The sequence below is a fragment of the Triticum aestivum genome, chromosome 5B (assembly GCF_018294505.1).
Source record: "Triticum aestivum cultivar Chinese Spring chromosome 5B, IWGSC CS RefSeq v2.1, whole genome shotgun sequence".
In the NCBI taxonomy this organism is placed as follows: Eukaryota; Viridiplantae; Streptophyta; class Magnoliopsida; order Poales; family Poaceae; genus Triticum; species Triticum aestivum.
In genome coordinates, this window is record NC_057807.1 from 596,461,642 (window position 1) to 596,479,739 (window position 18,098).

Genomic DNA, 18,098 nt, shown 5'->3' on the forward strand with positions numbered 1-18,098 from the left:
GCTCAAAAAATAAGGGCAAATTGAAACAGTCACCATCCATTTTGGCCTCCATTCGTCAAGTTCCGATCCATCAATAGTTCCGCACGAAATCCCCACTTGGGCATAGAATCCACCACCGTTAGTTTCTAAGTGAGTGATAGTTGCAAAAATAAGATGATAACGAAGTTTTCTCTACTTCAAAGAAAATTCCACGTGAACAAAGAAACTTGAGAAAGTTCGCCTAAGTTGAAAGAGGCAAGTGAGTGATCATGGTGAATGCGACAAGATTTCATGATTTAGCCCCGCAAAGCAAAATAGCGAGCAGAAAACATAGAGGCAACACAAAAGTTTGCACACAGGCTGCAAAAGAAAGCATCGTTTGCGGTCATTTTCCCCAGTTCCACTGTAATAGAGGTGTCCGGCGCTGCCACATTATTGCCGACACTATATATATTTACATATAGATGGTGCTTATTTTGGTGTACGGCTGCTCGTGAAGTTCCTATCGAAACATATGCGGATGAGCAAACGCGAGCACCACACATCTGAACATCCGTGCATGGTGTTACGGTGAGTGAGACAAGAACCAATCCAGTGAATGTTGAACGGTGGACTATGGAAAGGTCGCATCCGAGGCAGAACAAACCAGCGTGTCGGCATTTTTCTGATGCCGCTCATTTCGAGGCAGCGGGCGCCTGCCTGCCTTTCTCATCCACACAAACCAAAACGTGCAGAGTCGTGAGATGAATAGCTTAATTTTGTTGTGAACAAGGTAACCCAACCAAACTTAAGAATGCAAGACACGGGAAGGAAAGAGCCAGGGCGTAGGAAGACAATGACTTTTCGGCCGAGAGAGGGATCAATATGTAGAGGTTAGTTTGAGTTGGTAGGTGGAAAAAAGGCAATTGGTAGCACATTTTAATGCAGGAAAGTGGAAACACCAGGTGTCACTCTGTGCACACTAGAGTATTGAAGTGGCATGAAGGAAAATCAGAGCGTTCAAAAAGGAAGGCAAGTGATCAATTGTCATGTTCAACTGCAACTTACTGGCAGAGCCGGCATCGTTGATAGCTCAAACTGAAAGTATTTTCTATCAGTTTTTGTCTAACTATGTTTCAGCGATGTCTGCTTAACTAAATCAAGGGCTGAGATTAAAACATACCCCTTCATTTAGGTGGGCATGATGGTTAATTAAAACTAATCAGCCCATTACTTGGTTTACCCACTTTATGTGCAATAGTCTAGACTAAAGTTTTCATCGACCCAAAGCCTACGTATTCACATACTCGTTTTTTTCTTTTGCGGGTCACATACTCGTTTTTCATGTACGTGAGGATTTAGTTCGTGGATCTTTGGATAAGTGTCAATTCGTAACGATCATTTACAAGCAAAAGAAAAATGATTCTCCATACAAACTGATGGTGCCTGAGAGAAGCGTTGCATGATGCCGATGTTACCGGTGAGCTCAAGCATGAGTGAGATGGAGAAGGGAGACAGGCGGCGAGCTGAACCCCTTGCCTGAACTGGATGGAGACGACCGTGCTCATGGAAGGTTCGGTTGTTGAGCCAACGCCGCCACGATCGGTTGTTGGCCTCCCGGAAAATGGACCAGTTTGTCATTTGGCCTTGGTTGGTGTTGGTGGTACCGACCTAGTAAGCCAGGTGCCGCTGAAGACGAATGACATGGTGGTGGCCTGATATTTTCTTTAGAAAAACACAATTTAATTCTATGTAAAAGAAACATGAGTTCATAGGTGTGACCGTAAAAGTAAATGTGACAATGCACCCCCTCTATAAAGAAATACTCTTATATTTCTTTACAGAGGGAGTATAAGAGTGTTTAGACCACTAATATAATGATCTAAATGCTCTTATATTTCTTTACGGAGGGAGTACTTGAGTACAACCCGTGTACTAAAGGGGATGTTCAATTTTCAAAGAAGGAAGCTTTTATTGGTCCTAATTACTCCCCCCGTCCCGAAATTCTTGTCTTAAATTTGTCGAAATACGGATGTATCAAGTTATGTTTTAGTATTAGATACATCCGTATCTAGACAAATTTAAGATAAGAATTTTGGGACGAAGGGAGTATTAATAGGATTCAGAAAGCCATATATGTAACGGTGGCAATAGACTAAGCCACACATGACTTCATAGGTATGACCGTGCAAGTAAATGTGACAATTTACTAGTACAACCCATGTGATGCACCCATAATAGTGCACTCTGTGCGCTAATAGGATTAAGAAAGCCACATTTGTAATGGTGGCCATACACCTTGTCTGTTCTCAGGCTCGGCGGCAGTGACGCGTTGCGCCGTCACCCTCCTGGGGGTGTTGTTGTGGAGTTGTGCCGTCGCTGGTCGGTCCTAGGCGAGGTGGTATACTAGCTATAGGTTTCTTGTTGTGTCTTTCGATCCGCTTTGTAAGAGAGTCTGCTCTCCACTATGTATCATTCGGCCGTGTACTATTTAGTGTTGTTGCTTTATAAATAAAGTAGGGAGAAAGCCTGTTTCGAGTAATGGTGGCAATGGACTAAGCTTCTTGCTTACTGGGACAAAATATGCTTCAATCTCTATGAAGAGTACATTGTATTCCGCTAAAATGGCTTTCCCGCATCAAGCCATACAGACTGATTCCAATTTCCAAACTTGGCTGATGTAGAGTCCAACTGCGCTGCTATGGGGGCGTGTGTGGGTGTCGCCGCACGTATGAAGGCCAAGGCCCAATTGGCGGTGGAGGCGGTGCGATACAGAGAGGTGGTCGTGCTTGTCGCTACTGAAGCAGACGCCGCTGCTGCGGGGGTGTGGGCATCGTACTGTAGAGGTGAGGTAGAGCTCATTCGAGAGGAAATCGACACGGTCTGCTTCTTCGCCAATTCCATTTATGCAGCCCACTTCGGGCAAGGCGAACTTCCGCATCACCTTCATCAACTGAGTCTCATTCTCCATGGCGAAGATCTGGGGTGGTGGAAGGAGAACTCGGCTGTGGATTTGGAGGTTCCTGGTGGAATTTGTGGAGGATCTATGATCTGAATATCAAGCCTCTCCGGTAGTTATTGCTCCATTCCAAGCCAAATCTATCAGTCGAAGTTGTTGGCACCAAGAGATCCTCCATCGTGCAACTTCCAATCGTTGGCGTCAATGACAAGACAAATATCTACAATCCACCCCATGACAAAATTCATGTCACCAGCATTCACAAACCCAGGTCAAACACCAACGGGCCAGTTTCGCTATGAAACCCACGACAAGATCAAGAATAGGAACTGGTAGCTCAGCCCCCTCTCAAGAATAACAATTTTTTTCGAATTATGCTGACATTGACTTTCCCGGTGCCGCTCATTCCCAAACAGGCACATGTGTGTTCTGGCCCGAAGTGGGCATGTCACGTATTGTGACCGACTGATGATGGTTTCAACATAACTTTATAGGAAACAAGCAGTGACTAAAAACCAAGTGGAACAGTACCCATTAATTTGATAGTTTGGAAGTGTGTATCAGACCAATACTTACTAGCATGTACTGGTGTGTATAATGGGACTCAAAGAGATGCAACAAGTGAGAGGCAAATGCCCATGAGGTCCTTTTCGGGGGAAAAAACGTGTGTGTGAGGTGAATGTGTGTAGGAACAAGAAACAGATTGCCCTTTGGTGGGCTAGTCGGCTCCTCCGAGAGCAATTCAATTTCTTGTACGAAGTCGCTCACGGTCATTTTTGTGTAGGCACGGCCGTGTACTCTGAAGGAGTAAATGTTGTGTCGTCAATTGCATCATCGATTTTATTTGGTATGTGTAGCATGCCCTCGTATATATATGAAGCTCCCTTCTATTTGTCCAAGAGCATCCGGCACCCTTTGTTGCCTTGTTGCTCCACTCCTCTACCACACGCCACAAATACAGCTAGCACAATACGTCTATTATTACAACAACAACAACAACAACAACAACAACAACAACGCTCTGTTTTGAGTTCTAGTCGAGACGTAGGTAGTGACTTTGAAGTACTTAATAAATTAGATTATTCTTGTGTGAGGGGCAAGCTGGGAATGTGCGGTTTCAGAAAAATGTATTGAAACATGTAGTTTCTCTGGGGCTCTTCTCTAGTCCATGCAGCACCTGCTTGAGAAAATCTGCCAAGAAATGCACCCATTAGCATCACTCATGTGGTTAGATCACCAGGGCGCATCTTACTTCTCGGGGGCTCGGATGGAGATCCAATGGTTCCTTGGCAACACCGGCTTGCCAGGGAGATCTGATCTTCATTCTAGACCTTAGCATGCTGTTAGGAGTTTTGATAGCGTTGCTGTTACCCGAAGATCAACAGGTTTCATTTATTTGATAAGTCAATATGAGTTTCGTACTGCATTTATGTTTTTCAAACAAGAGAAGAGAAGAATTACTAGGAACTAGCCTCTTCTAAATTTTTCGCATAAACTAGAAGTACAATATGGAATGAAAAATATAGATCGCTGGAAAATTACATAAAAGGTGGAACATCAAACAATCAAACATGTCGGCCTCTTATAATTATAGAAAATGGATATGTTAGATAAAGTTATTTACTTGAGCTTTGTTGGTCTTCTTGTAACTGAACCGTGCGTACGTTTCTAAACCTTTCGAATGGTGTAGTACACCAACGATCGGTCTCCTCTGTAATGCCACGATGGGGGCTCTTCCCATCTATATTAACATGCAACCGGGACCTGAGAAGGTATCCCATTTCCTGCAATTCCACATGGAATTAGAGCCACCTCTTCCAATGTCTAGCGATCGGATCTAGCCAAACTCACGAAAAAAATTGAACGTTGGTCAAGATCATCAATCGATTCCCTCCCTCCTTCCCCATGGCGATCTCCTCTTCAACACCATCTCTAGCGGAGCTTCTGGGATCTCCTCCTTGGAGAAACTCTCTCGGGAAAATCACATCTACTGGAAGATGCAGGTTCTTCCTGCCTTTCACGGTGCTCGGGTCATGGGGCTACTTGATGGTTCCGATTCAGCACCTGCAAAAACGCTGGAGGTTGAGGCTGTCAGCACGAGGACCACTGTGTCGAATCCGTCCTACTAAGCCTGGATTGTAAGGGATCAACAAGTCGTGAGCTATCTCACAGAATTAATAAGTAAGGATGTTCTTGCTCAATTTTTTGGGTTAGAACATACTGCTGAAATCTGGGCTGCAATTGAAGCCTCGTTTTCCTCACAATCCCAGGCATGCATCAATATGTTGCGTGGAAAACATGTGAATACAAAGAAGAGTGATATGCCTGCAGATAAATATATTGCTTTGATGAAAAGTTTTGCTTGAAAACTTGTTGCAGCTGGTCGGCTAATTGATGATGATTAACTGAAGCAGTATATCCTTGGTGGTCTTGATGGAGAATATAACTCTGTGGTTGCCTCTATTAACGTTGTTCCTACCACAACTCTTGCTGATGTTTGTGCACAACTTACGGCATATGATTACAGGCAGGAAATGCTTGCCGAGTCAGATCAAACCGTTGTGAGTTTTCATTCTTTCGCTAATGTTGCTGCACGAGGATGTTCCTTCAATAATAATTATCTGCAAAACTCTCATGGTGGATATGAGCAATATCGTCGTCGTCAACAGCAGACACATCCAACACGCGGTCATAATCCATAGAGAGGTGGCCATAGTCGTGGTCGTGGCCTCATACCTTCTCCTCACCAGGATATTACATGTCAGATATGCAAAAACTATGGGCACCCAGTACGTGATTGTTGGTGGAGGTATTCTGACAATGGTGATCACGATGACTCTCACTCGGATGACAAGGGTGCACATCTTTCATCTTATGGAGTGGATACAAACTGGTGTGTTGATACAGGAGCAACAAATCACATCACCGGAGAATTACACAAATTGACCACTCGGGGAAATTACAATGGACGTGATCAAGTCCATACGGCAAATGGAAATGGTATGGCAATAACACATGTTGGTCATTCTACTTTGCACACCCCTCATAATTCTCTTTCTCTTAATAATATTTTGCATGTTCCTAGTGCATCCAAAAATCTTTTATCTGCTCATCAACTTGCCTTGGGCAACAATATAATTCTTGAAATTCATCATTTCTTCTTTTTGATCAAGGATCAGGTCACGAAGGACACACTGTTTAAAGGCCCTTGCCATGGTGGTCTCTACCCGATTATGCCCTTCTTCACGAGGTGTCTCAAGTGTGCCTTCATCCCCATCAAACCCACTTCATCCATATGGCATAATCGTCCAGGGCATCAATCCTCTTTTATTGTTCAACAAGTGCTTCGGAAGAATAACCTCCCTTATGATCCACAAATAAATCCTTATGTATGTGATCCATGTCAGCAAGCTAAAAGCAATCAGTTTCCCTATCCCATCTCTACTAGTGTGTCTACTGTTTCCTTAGAACAAATATTCTTTGATGTATGGCGTCCTGCTCCAGCTTCTATTGGGAAACACTTATATTATGTGAGCTTTATTGACGATTTTAGCAAATTTACTTGGGTATATTTGCTTAATAAGCGTTCTGATGTTTATCAGGTCTTTCTTAATTTCCAACAACTTTTCGAATGGAAATTTGATTGCAAAATAATTACCATGCAAACTGATTGGGGCGGTGAATATGAAAAACCCAATGCCTTCTTCCAAAAAGTTGGCATTACACATCATGTGTCTTGTCCTCACGCCCATCAACAAAATGGTTCAGATGAACGTAAACATCGACACATTTTTGAGGTTGGCCTTGCCTTACTTTCTCATGCATGCATGCCTCTTAAATTTTGGGATGAATCCTTTCTCACCGCCACATATCTCATAAATTTGCTCCCTACCAAGGTACTAAAGCACACGAGTCCTACTGAAGTACTACTCCATGTCAAACCCAACTATGAATCTCTTTGTGTGTTTGGGTGTGCATGTTGGCCAAACCTTCGCCCTTATAGCAAACGGAAACTCTCGTTTCACTCCAAGCGATGTGTTTTCTTAGGCTATAGTCCTAGACATAAAGGGGTCACATGTCTTGATATATCCAGCGGTCGTGTCTACATCTCACGTGATGTTGTGTTTGATGAGAATGTTTTTTCCCTTTGCTCTTCTTAATCCAAATGTTGGTTCTCGTCTTCGTGAAGAAATACTTTTATTACCACATAACAATCCATCCGATGATGAGGGGGTGCACACTAATAATGACCACATGCTTGTTGTTCCTACTGTTGCTAACCATCCACTGATTACAATGTCCTCGGCATCCGCTAATACAAATACAGAAGAAACCAGTGAAGAAAATATAGGAAATACTCAAGCAAACTCAGAAATTGACCAAGAGTAGGGTGCATCTAGCATTTTTCAGCCTCCCGACAACCCCGTGTTGATTCTGCTCAAGATTCTGGCTCGGATCAGGGGAAGACATTCTCCTTGCAGCAGACTGATGTGTCCAGTGGTGCCACATCGCGTCACATGGCATCCAATGGGCCGACTACGTCCCGCTCATCCATGCGTTCCTTTGCACGCGAATCAAGCGTCTCCATGTCATCAAACAGGACCCTCGGGGTTCTCCCTCCCCCGGATTTTCTACATCACACGTGGTGGCCACACTGCTACACCCGGATCCCTTGCTCCAAGCAGATCTGATTTGGTGGTTGACAACAGCAGCCCACCAGGATCTTCTGCGCCACCGATCCCTGCAACACCTCTTGTCGCTACACAAGATCTTCCTATTTTTTCTTGCACCCGTCAACAAAAAGGTATACGCCAACCAAGAATTTTTACCAATGATACTGTTAGGTATGGAATGCTTACTGTTACAGGAGAACCACATAATCTTTCTGAGGCAATTCATGATAAAAATTGGCGTCATACTATGGAAGAAGAATATCATGCACTTATGCATAACAAAACTTGGCACCTTGTACCCCCTAGTTCCAACAAGAACTTGATTGATTGCAAATGGGTCTACCGCGTCAAGAAGAAGTCAGATGGTACGGTTGACAGGTATAAAGCCGCCTGGTTCTAAAAGGTTTCAAACAATGGTATGGTATTGACTATGAGGAAACTTTTAGTCCTGTTGTCAAAGCATCTACTATACGTCTTGTGTTGGCTATTTCAATCTCTCGTGGTTGGAGCTTACGATAGCTAGATGTTAAGAACGTGTTTCTACATGGCGTTCTAGAAGAGGAAGTCTATATGAAACAACCTCTTGGTTTTGAAGATCCTCGAGCTCCACATCATGTTTGCAGACTTGACAAAGCTCTCTATGGTTTAAAAGAAGCTCCTCATGCAGGGTACTCTCGGCTTAGCTCTAAACTTCACACTCTTGGCTTTAAATCATCCAAAGTAGATACATCCTTGTTTCTCTACAACATGTCAGACATCACTATTTTTATGTTGGTATATTATAGTGACCAGCTCCTTAGACCAGGCAATCTCTGCTCTATTAAAAGATTTAAGCCAAGATTTGTCTCTCAAAGATTTAGGTAAACTTCACTTCTTTTTTGGGCATGGAAGTTAAGAAAGTTCATGGTACATTGGTCTGAACACAAGAAAAATATGTTGCCGACTTGCTTAATAGAGTGGGCATGAATAATTGTACACCATGTCTTACACCACTATCTTCTTCAAAACAATTGTCACTTACAGATGGTACACCTCTTGGTCCTGATGATACTACACACTATAGGAGTATTATTGGTGCTTTGCACAATTTAACCCTCACACGGCCTCACCCATCTCAGTCAATAAAGTTTGTCAGTTTCTTCATGCACCTACAACAACTCATTGGACAATAGCCAAAAGAATTTTGAGATATGTTAAGGGTACCTTGTCTGTTGGCCTCACATTTCAAAAGACCCATTCTACCCTTCTTAGTGCCTTCTCCGATGCGGATTGGGCAGGATGTCTTGATGATCGACGCTCTACAGGTGGGTTTGCTATCTTTTTTGGTCCTAACCTCATTTCTTGGAGTCTCGCAAGCAAGCAACAATATCTCGATCTAGTATTGGAGCAGAATATAAAGCTCTGGCTAATGCCACCACTGAGCTAATTTGGGTTGAGGCCTTACTCAAAAAACTTGGTGTTCCCCTAAAAGAAAAACCCTGTCAGTGGTGCGACAACCTTGGTGCTACATATTTGTCTGCAAGTCCAATATTTCATGCTCGCACCATACACATCGAGATTGATTTTCATTTTGTCCGTGAGGGGTTGCGAACAGATTGCTAGATATTCAGTTTATCTCTAGCAAAGATCAAATTGCAGATGGTTTCACCAAGGCGTTACCTGTACCGCAACTTTATAAGTTTAGGCGTAATCTAAAGAGACAATATCCAGAATGCCACTACGAGAAACCAAACTTGCCAAAATACCACTATGAAAAACCAACTTGCCAATATACCACTACTTTCAGTTTTCTCTAGCCAAAATACCACTAGTGACTAACGGAGACTAACACCATCCAAAAAATACTTCTATACCCTTACCTCTTCACAGCACAAGCATACATTTCAACAACAAAAAGAGCAGTTATAGTGCAACATTTCAACAGCCAATTGACATGAAAACATCACCAACTCAACATAATCTTACTTTGCATCATCCAACAACAAGATAGCAACTTTTCAGGAGCATTTTGACAAATTCCAGCAGCATTTTGACAGCATTTCAGCAGCATTTTGACACGAAAACATCACAGATTCAACATAGTCTAAGTTTACATCATTGAACATCAATATAACAACATTTCAGCAGCACTTTGACAGCATTTGAGCAGCATTTTGACATGAAAACATCATCAATTCAGCATAATCTCAGTTTGCATCATTGACCATCAATGTAGCAACAATTCAACAACGATACATAATGGTTTGAAATAAGATAACATCAACAACGATACATAATGGTTCAAAAGAAGCTAGCATCAAAACATAATGGTTCAGACCACCATTTCATCAAACAAAAGATCATGGTTCTCACAACCATAAGCAAAAGATGATAATTCTCCCAACCAAATGCACTAAACTCGCCATAGAGGGCTAGGAGCAGCAGTTTTGCTCCTTGTAGATCCACTAGGAGGTGTACAAGAAATTGTAATAGTTGCTGCCCTCTGCCTTGTCACTGGACTTGTAGGAGGATCAAGTTGAGTACCTTGCTTAGTTGGTGTCTTAGGAGAAGTAGCCGCAATGCTTGCTTCAACCTTTGACATTTTCCTACGTTCAAAACAATATTGTTTGTAATTAATATGCAGGACATTTGGCAACAATGTGAGAAGAAGTAGTATCATGAAAGAAATACCATGGAAGAGGAGTAACATCATGAAAATAATAAACAAGTGAAAGAGATGAGACTTATGAAATAAATACTGCGGAGGAGGAGTAGCATCTCGATCCACGTCACTTTCCTTCTCAGGCTCCTTGCATGTCTTTCAAAGATGGCCTATTGCTCCACATCTTTTGCATTTGTGTCTTCTACCGGTTCCACCTTCGGTGTAATTCTTTATCCTCCTAGTTCTTGGACGTCCAGCACTCTTGGTAAGTTTTGGAGGGATCATATCAAATCCAGGATTTACCTTGGGCCATTGGGATCTGCCCCTAATTGGCATGAGAACTGCAGCATATGCCACTTAGAACCTTGCCACTGAGAAGCACTTTGCAACATAATCCTATACCTTGGCTTTTTTGGAGAAGATGAACCAAAGAGCATGTGTGCAAGGTTTACCCTCGCACATGATGTGGATCATAGGAGTTATCAACATCCCCTAGCTAGCCACATTGATTGCGAGTAATGTCTCATCATCCCCTCACACATGATGTGGATCATAAGAGTTGTCAACATCTAGTGTTCCCAATGGTACTCTTGCAGCCTTTGGCTCGACATTTTTCTGTGGCTCGGCTGAGGGAGTCCTGGACTAAGGGGTCCTCGGGCGTCCGAGCTATGTGATATGGGCCGGACAAATGGGTCGTGAAGATATGAAATCAAAGACCTTCCCCCGTTTTCGGATGGGACTCTCCTTTGCGTGGATGGAAAACTTGGAGTTCGGATCATGCATATTGCTTTCTCTATAAACCGACTTTGAACAACCCTAGATCCTCCGGTGTCTATATAAGCCGGAGGGTTTAGGTAATACGGCTAGAACAAACATAGATGCCAGACATCTAGGGTTTAGCCATTACGATCTCGAGGTAGATCAACTCTTGTAAACCCTATACTCATCAAAGTCAATCAAGCAGGAAGTAGGGTACTACCTCTGTTAAGAGGGCCCAAACCTGGGTAAACATCGTGTCCCCTGCCTCCGGTTACCTTCGATCCTCAGAGCACAGTTTGGGACCCCCTACCCGAGATCTGCCGGTATTGACACCGACATTGGTGCTTTCATTGAGAGTTCCACTGCATCATCGCCAGAAGGCTCGATGGCTCCATCAATCATCTAGAACAATACCTCCCTAAGTGAGACTTTTCTCTGTAGCCAAATCTTCGTATTCGGTGGCTTCGCACTACGTGCCAATTCGATTGGCCATCTGGAGCAGATCGACAACTACACCCCTGGTCATTAGACCAGTTTTGGAAACCTAAACTATGTCGCCATTATCCGAGGAGACTTGATCTTCCAAGGGTTCACGGCCTCGACCAAATCTCTGGCCTTAGATCCGGAACAGATCACCCAGTCTGAAGACGGGAGTTTAGAGCCCGCTGGACTCTCCGTAGCCATAGAGCTCAACACCGAAGATACGGAGGGGATCGTTTCACCGGCAGGCCCGGAGTCACGCCAGACTCCCTTCATCAACATAAAGCCGGACTCACCCCCAAAAACCAGCTCCGAACTCTCAAGGTCCGTGTTATGTGGGCTTGGGCAGGGAACTTCCTTCCCGCCCAACTCCACGAACCCTCGCTTCCCCGTCCAAACCTCTCTCTTTAACGGGGCGGTGGACTTAATGCAATCTCTAACCATTGTAGAAAAATCACTGTCAAACTACACCCAGCCCATACTAGGGGCTGAGAGCGGGGAATTTCATGTCCCACCCACCACCCACTTCATAGCCACTGTCGAAGATTTAACCGACACGCTCGATTACGATTGAGAAGACATCGACGATATGGACAACGATACTGGAGATGAGAAGAGCCAGAACCCGCCGTTCACCGGACGCTAGACGACGACTCCTCGTATGATGTACACATGGTGGACACACCCAAAGAGGGTGACAACGACGATAGGAAGAATCTAGAGGACAAGCCTGCTGAAGCACCTTCGAAGCGTCGACGTCAGCGGCGCCGATCAAAATTGCGTCGCGAAAAAGACAACAATACCTGCACCGGAGACAATAATACCCCGGAGAACACTGAAGACCAAGATGCCCCGGTCAAGCCAAAATCTGAACAGGATGATTGGGAAGAGGGGCAAGTCAACCCCGACGATCCTATCGGGAACGAGGGCTCGGAGGATAGTAGTTACCTACCTATCTCCAAAGAGGACGAGAGCCTCGGTGACGAAGATTTCATCATGCCAGAGGAACCCCTCGAACAAGAGCGCTTTAAGCGCCGGCTAATAGCCACTGCAAGAAGCCTGAAAAAAAGCGACAGCAACTTCAAACTGAACATGACTTACTCAATGACAGATGGACTAATGTCCTGGCTGCCGAGGAATACGGCCTCGAGCGCCCAACTAAGAGTTACCCAAAGCGCAGGTTGCTCTTCCAATTCGATGATGAGGTCCTAGAACCTATACCAAGAGCGCGTAATGCGGCTGATGGGCCTGATCGACCACCTCGTGACCAGGACAGAGCGGCAACCCAAGCCGAACACCAGGCCGCACAACCTCGCCCTAGAGGCAGAGAAATAGTGGCTGCAGGGTACATGCACGACCTGCGACAGGACCTGGACAATAGAGCCGGTCATACCAGATCAATTTATGGATCAAGGGGGCGTGCACCAACGTGAGAAGACGGCCATCAGGCTTGGCGCGATAAGCACAACCTTACCCGGGCCAAAAACCGCATACGGTCTCCATCTGAACTGCGTCGTGACGTCGCCCGATATAGAGGAGCCGCACAGCCCCTATGCTTCACCGATGAGGTCATGGAGCACCAGTTCCCAGAAGGGTTTAAACCCGTGAACATTGAATCATACGATGGAACGACAGATCCCGCAGTATGGATTGAAGATTTTCTTCTCCACATCCACATGGCCCGCTATGATGACTTACATGCCATCAAATACCTCCCCCTAAAACTTAAGGGACCCGGACGGCACTGGCTGAACAACCTCCCAGAAAACTCTCTTGGTAGTTGGGAAGACTTGGTTGACGCCTTCAGAGACAACTTCCAAGGTACCTATGTTCGGGCCCCAAACGTCGATGACCTTAGTCACATAATCCAGCAACCCGGCAAATCAGCTCGGAAGCTCTGGACCAGGTTCTTAATAAAAAAGAACCATATTGTGGATTGTCTGGACGCCGAAGCCCTCGCGGCCTTCAAACACAGCGTTCAAGATGAGTGGCTCGTCCGACACCTCAGCCAAGAGAAGCCGAAGTCCATGGCAGCCCTTACCGCACTTATGACCCGCTTTTGCGCAGGAGAAGATAGCTGGCTATCTCATAGAAGCAATAGCACCAGCGACCCAGGCACCTCTGAAGTCAGGGACGGAAATAGCAAGCCATGATGCGACAAGCACAAGAGTCGAAACAATAAGAAAGACACGGCGGTCAATGCCGGATTCAGTGGCTTCAAATTCGGTCAGCGGAGGAAGCCATTCAAAGGAAACAAAGATGGTCCATCCAGTTTGGACAGAATACTTGATCGGCGTTGCCAGATTCATGGCACCCCCGATAAACCTGGCAATCACACGAACAGAAACTGTTGGGGCTTTAAATAGGCCGGCAAGCTCAACGCCGAACACAAGGGGAAAAGGCTGCCCAACGAGGATGACGAAGAAGAGCCTCGCGCACCGAACACGGGGGGCGGAAGAAATTTCCCCCCGAGGTCAAAACCTGAATATGATCTATGTCACCCACATCCACAAACAGGAGCGCAAGCGCGCATTAAGGGACGTCTACGCCATAGAGCTGGTCGCCCCAAAATTTAACCCATGGTTGGCTTGTCCGATCACCTTCGATTGAAAGGACCACCCGACCAGTATCTGTCATGGTGGTTCGGCAGCTTTGGTCCTCGACCAAATCATCAACGGATTCCACCTCACGCGAGTCCTCATGGACGGTGGCAGTAGCCTTAACCTGCTTTACCAGGACACTGTCTGCAAAATGGGTATTGATCCGTCAAGAATCAAGCCCACGAAAACTACCTTTAAAGGAGTAATACCCGACGGAGAGGCCCGTTGGTCGGGTTCAATAACATTGGAAGTTGTCTTTGGCTTGCCCGACAACTTCCGCAATGAAGACTTCATCTTCGATATTGTACCCTTCTGAAGTGGCTATCATGCACTGCTCGGACGGACCTTGTTCGCTCGATTCAACATGGTCCCGCACTACGCTTATTTAAAACTCAAGATGCCCGGTCCATGCGGCATCATAATAGTCAATGGAAACACGAAACGCTCCCTCTGCATGGAGGAGCACACCCCAACTCTCGTAGCCAAAGTATAGAGCGGCCCCCTCAAGACGCACACCTCATCGACCATCAAGCCGTCGGACTTTGTTAAAAGAGTCCAGTCAGTCCCGCAAGCTGACGGCTAGGTACTTCCGGAGCTAGGCCAGCAGTTTCGCCTCTGTAGATCACCACGCACACCCGCGGAATTCGTACCGTGCATGCATCACTACGCACTCAAAATACCTTGGGCATCAACAAAGGCACAATACGGACAGGTCTATAGTATGGTTCGACCCTGTGTGAACTTCCACCTTCCTTCGATTTCTTTATCTCCTACCACAGGTGCATTCGAACCTATATATCATACAGACTTACAAGGACTCCCTTCGATTTCGGTTTCATGTGGGTAACCGAAGACCGTTCCCTTTAAGGAACCCCTCTCTACAAGGCGAAAGTGGCGCAGACGTGCGGCATGATATCCAAAGGACTCTTCGGACGAAACCTTATTTAAAGGAACTGTATTGAGATTTTCTCCTTATTATTATACCCCCGGCATGTAAAATGATTTTGGTGCTTATGATACCCAAGATCACGTTTTGAAGTATCAATCAGATCCTAGTAAGGACAATTTTTCGATATCAACTATTTTCATAGAAGTGTAGTCCATCTCCCCAGTTGTCTCACTCACATACCTCGACACCCATTGCCAGGAGCTCTATACGACCACATATGTGCCGCTAAACAAAAGCCCGAACAGCTTTGCACCACACTTTGGTGTCTGGAACTTGGCATTATATGCATACGCTCCGAATCATGTCTTTGGTCAATAGTTGGGTTGCCCGGCTCTTGTGTTTGCTAGCTTACGTTCCGTTTGTGCGGCTAGGGTAGTAAAGGGAGAACTACTGTGATTGTGTTTCTGGTTCATCCGGTCAAGCACCTCAGTAGAGAACGCAAAAAACTGACTGTCATGATGCGGCGAGAGCTGGTAAGCCGCTCGGTGACTGACTTAATCTTTAAGGATTTTTCCGTATTAAATGAAGGACTGTTTTTCCTGTCATATATGTAACGCATCCGCATTCAGATAGCCGCATACGTACCAGGGGATATTTTATAGCCCCATCATCAAACTCCTATGATTAAGTGAGAGCGGTAAAGCCGTATAGTCCGATTGCCTGGTTCGTCGCACTGACACCTCCGCCACGGACCAAGACGTTGGGTCAAGAGTGCTCATTTGCTATTCCGAACACCCCCGTAGCATCTATGTGGGGGCCGAAGCCGACGACTGGAAAAAACTCAGGCATACAAAAATGGCCGCACAGGAGGAAAGAACTTTCAGATAATGGCACAAATATATTACAAAGCTTTAATGTATATAATAAACACGTTTGGGTCGTTTGGATGCATGCATTAGAATATAATGTCCTCTGAGCATTGACCTTCTATCAAGCGAGCACCCTCTAGGATGTTGTCTAAATAATGCTCCAGCGTGCGGTGGTCCTTGCCTTCGGGAGGACCCTCCACCGCAATAATGGCGGGCTTCATCTTCGCCCAGTGCACCTTGATGCGGGCAAAGTCCATCTATGCACCTTCTATGCACACTGACCGTTTGACTGCATCAATTCGGGGCATGACATCGATGCGTCGCTGCACTAGGACAAAATAGCTGCTCGGAACAGGTTCGTCCGACCACAGCCGGAGTATGACCTCCTTCATGGCCGCTCCGGACATCTTATGCAACTCGGCCCACTGCGCCATTTGGTCGTTCAGCAGCGTCGAGTGCTCCTGCATTGGAAACTGTGACCAGAACAACTTCTCCGCCGCATGCCCCTCCTGGGCTCGGTAGAATTGTGCAGCGTTGGTGGTGCTCTTCGGAAGATCCACAAAGGCATCTGGCGAACTCTATAGTCGAATAAGTAAGGCATACCTCTGATCGCCAAACTTAGAGTGTAAAAGAAAGGGCTTACCAGCCGCTATCTGCCCGGATATCCTCGTGAGCCGCTCGGGATTCAGAACTCACCTCTTGGGCTTCATGAAGGGCCTTGGCGAGTTCGGCTACCATAGCTTTATTCTCCTCCTCAAGGAGCTCGCACTTGCGAGTGGCGTCCTTAAGCTCTTGCTCAACTTTGGACACCAACTCCTCGAACTAGCGCTGGGAGACTTGTTCGGCCTTCAAATCAGCAGCCGCTTTCTCAGCGTCCGCATCGCTCACCCTTGCCTGCTCCTTCGCGCGGGCAAGGTCACTCCTGAGGGTCTCGACCTCAGCAGCGCCATCTGTGGTTATGCATACAACAGCGCGTAAGCTGCAACTTAGCATTTGCAAACTAATTCAATTGTATATGTAGTACTTGAAACATACCCTGCGCCTCGTCGAGCCGCTTATTAATCCGGATATTGTCCTTGTCGACCAGCTGCAGTTTCCGCTTCAGTTCGGAAACTTCGGCGGCCTGAGCGGTCGCCACTAATAGTGAAGCTTGTATTTATCAAAAAGATAAGTATGTTATTTCCTGCGGATATCTATAGACCCTTTGTTCGCCCTTCTTCATTGGCCAAACAGAGTCTCAGGGGCTACTATCTATATACAAGCAGATTTTTATATGGAAAGCGGCTAAAGACATTACATCGCATAAATCGAAGCCTCTTAGTAGGCTCGTGAAGGATTCATTCAGTCTGCTCTTAGCGGACTGAACCTTCTCAACCACTGTACACATCAAGGTATGGTGCTCCTCCGAGACGGACACACTTTACAAAGCATCCATCAGCATGTTCAGCACCTCTGCATTAATAGAGGTTGCCACTGGAATAGCCGTCTCCCCTTCCCGTGGAGGGGGCTGCTGATTCGGTTCTGAAGTCGTTTGTGTCTTCGGAACAGTGTCCGGCCAGGGGTCGGATAATTCTGGAACCCCGTTGCTGGTCTCCATGAGGGTTGCGCCCCTCATATTCTTGGCAGCCAAGGCATTATCCTCTGGTGCCATCGTGGTCCCCTCCTGCAATTCTCCGAAGCCCGGAGAAATCCTTTGGGATGACACCTTGGTGTCATCCACCCTAGGAGGCAGGGAAGCCTGTGGAGGCGTCTGGCTCTCCATCTTCTCCGGCGAAAGATCCCCCGATGACGATGATTCTTGAGGGATCTCATAGACCGGACTGAAACACGAAAATTTTGATATTATTCTTATAATCTATAAAAATATAATATGCAAGTAAGGCATCTTAAGGTACTTACGATTCAGCAAGGGGCTTGGCTCGGGGGCGGTGCTTGGGGACAGCTTTAGTGCCCGAATCTGAATCGTCCGAGAGGGATATCTTTCCCCTCTTGGACGCCCCCTCCTCCGGATATATGGAGGCCACCCTCTTTTTCCCTTTGGGAGGAGGGTTCTCTTCTTCCTCCTCCTGCTCCTCGTCCTCGTCTTCGTCTCCCTCGTGAGAGGAAGGAGCATCGGTTCCTCCGAACACGGCAACCAAAGTTTCTTTGTGAGGGAGGCCACCTTCGGCCTCCTTTCTATTCTTCTTCTTGTACTTCTTTGCTGGCGCCTGGTAGGGCGCCGGGACCAGCATCTTCATCAACAGTGGCTCGGCTGGGTTTTCGGGGAGCGG

The 18,098-nt window shown here is 46.1% G+C and overlaps 1 pseudogene; it reads left to right on the forward strand.

Moving 5' to 3' along the window:
- The first annotated feature begins 5,304 nt into the window (after positions 1-5,304).
- Positions 5,305-5,392, forward strand: LOC123118172 (uncharacterized; annotated as a pseudogene).
- Positions 5,393-18,098: the final 12,706 nt, after the last annotated feature.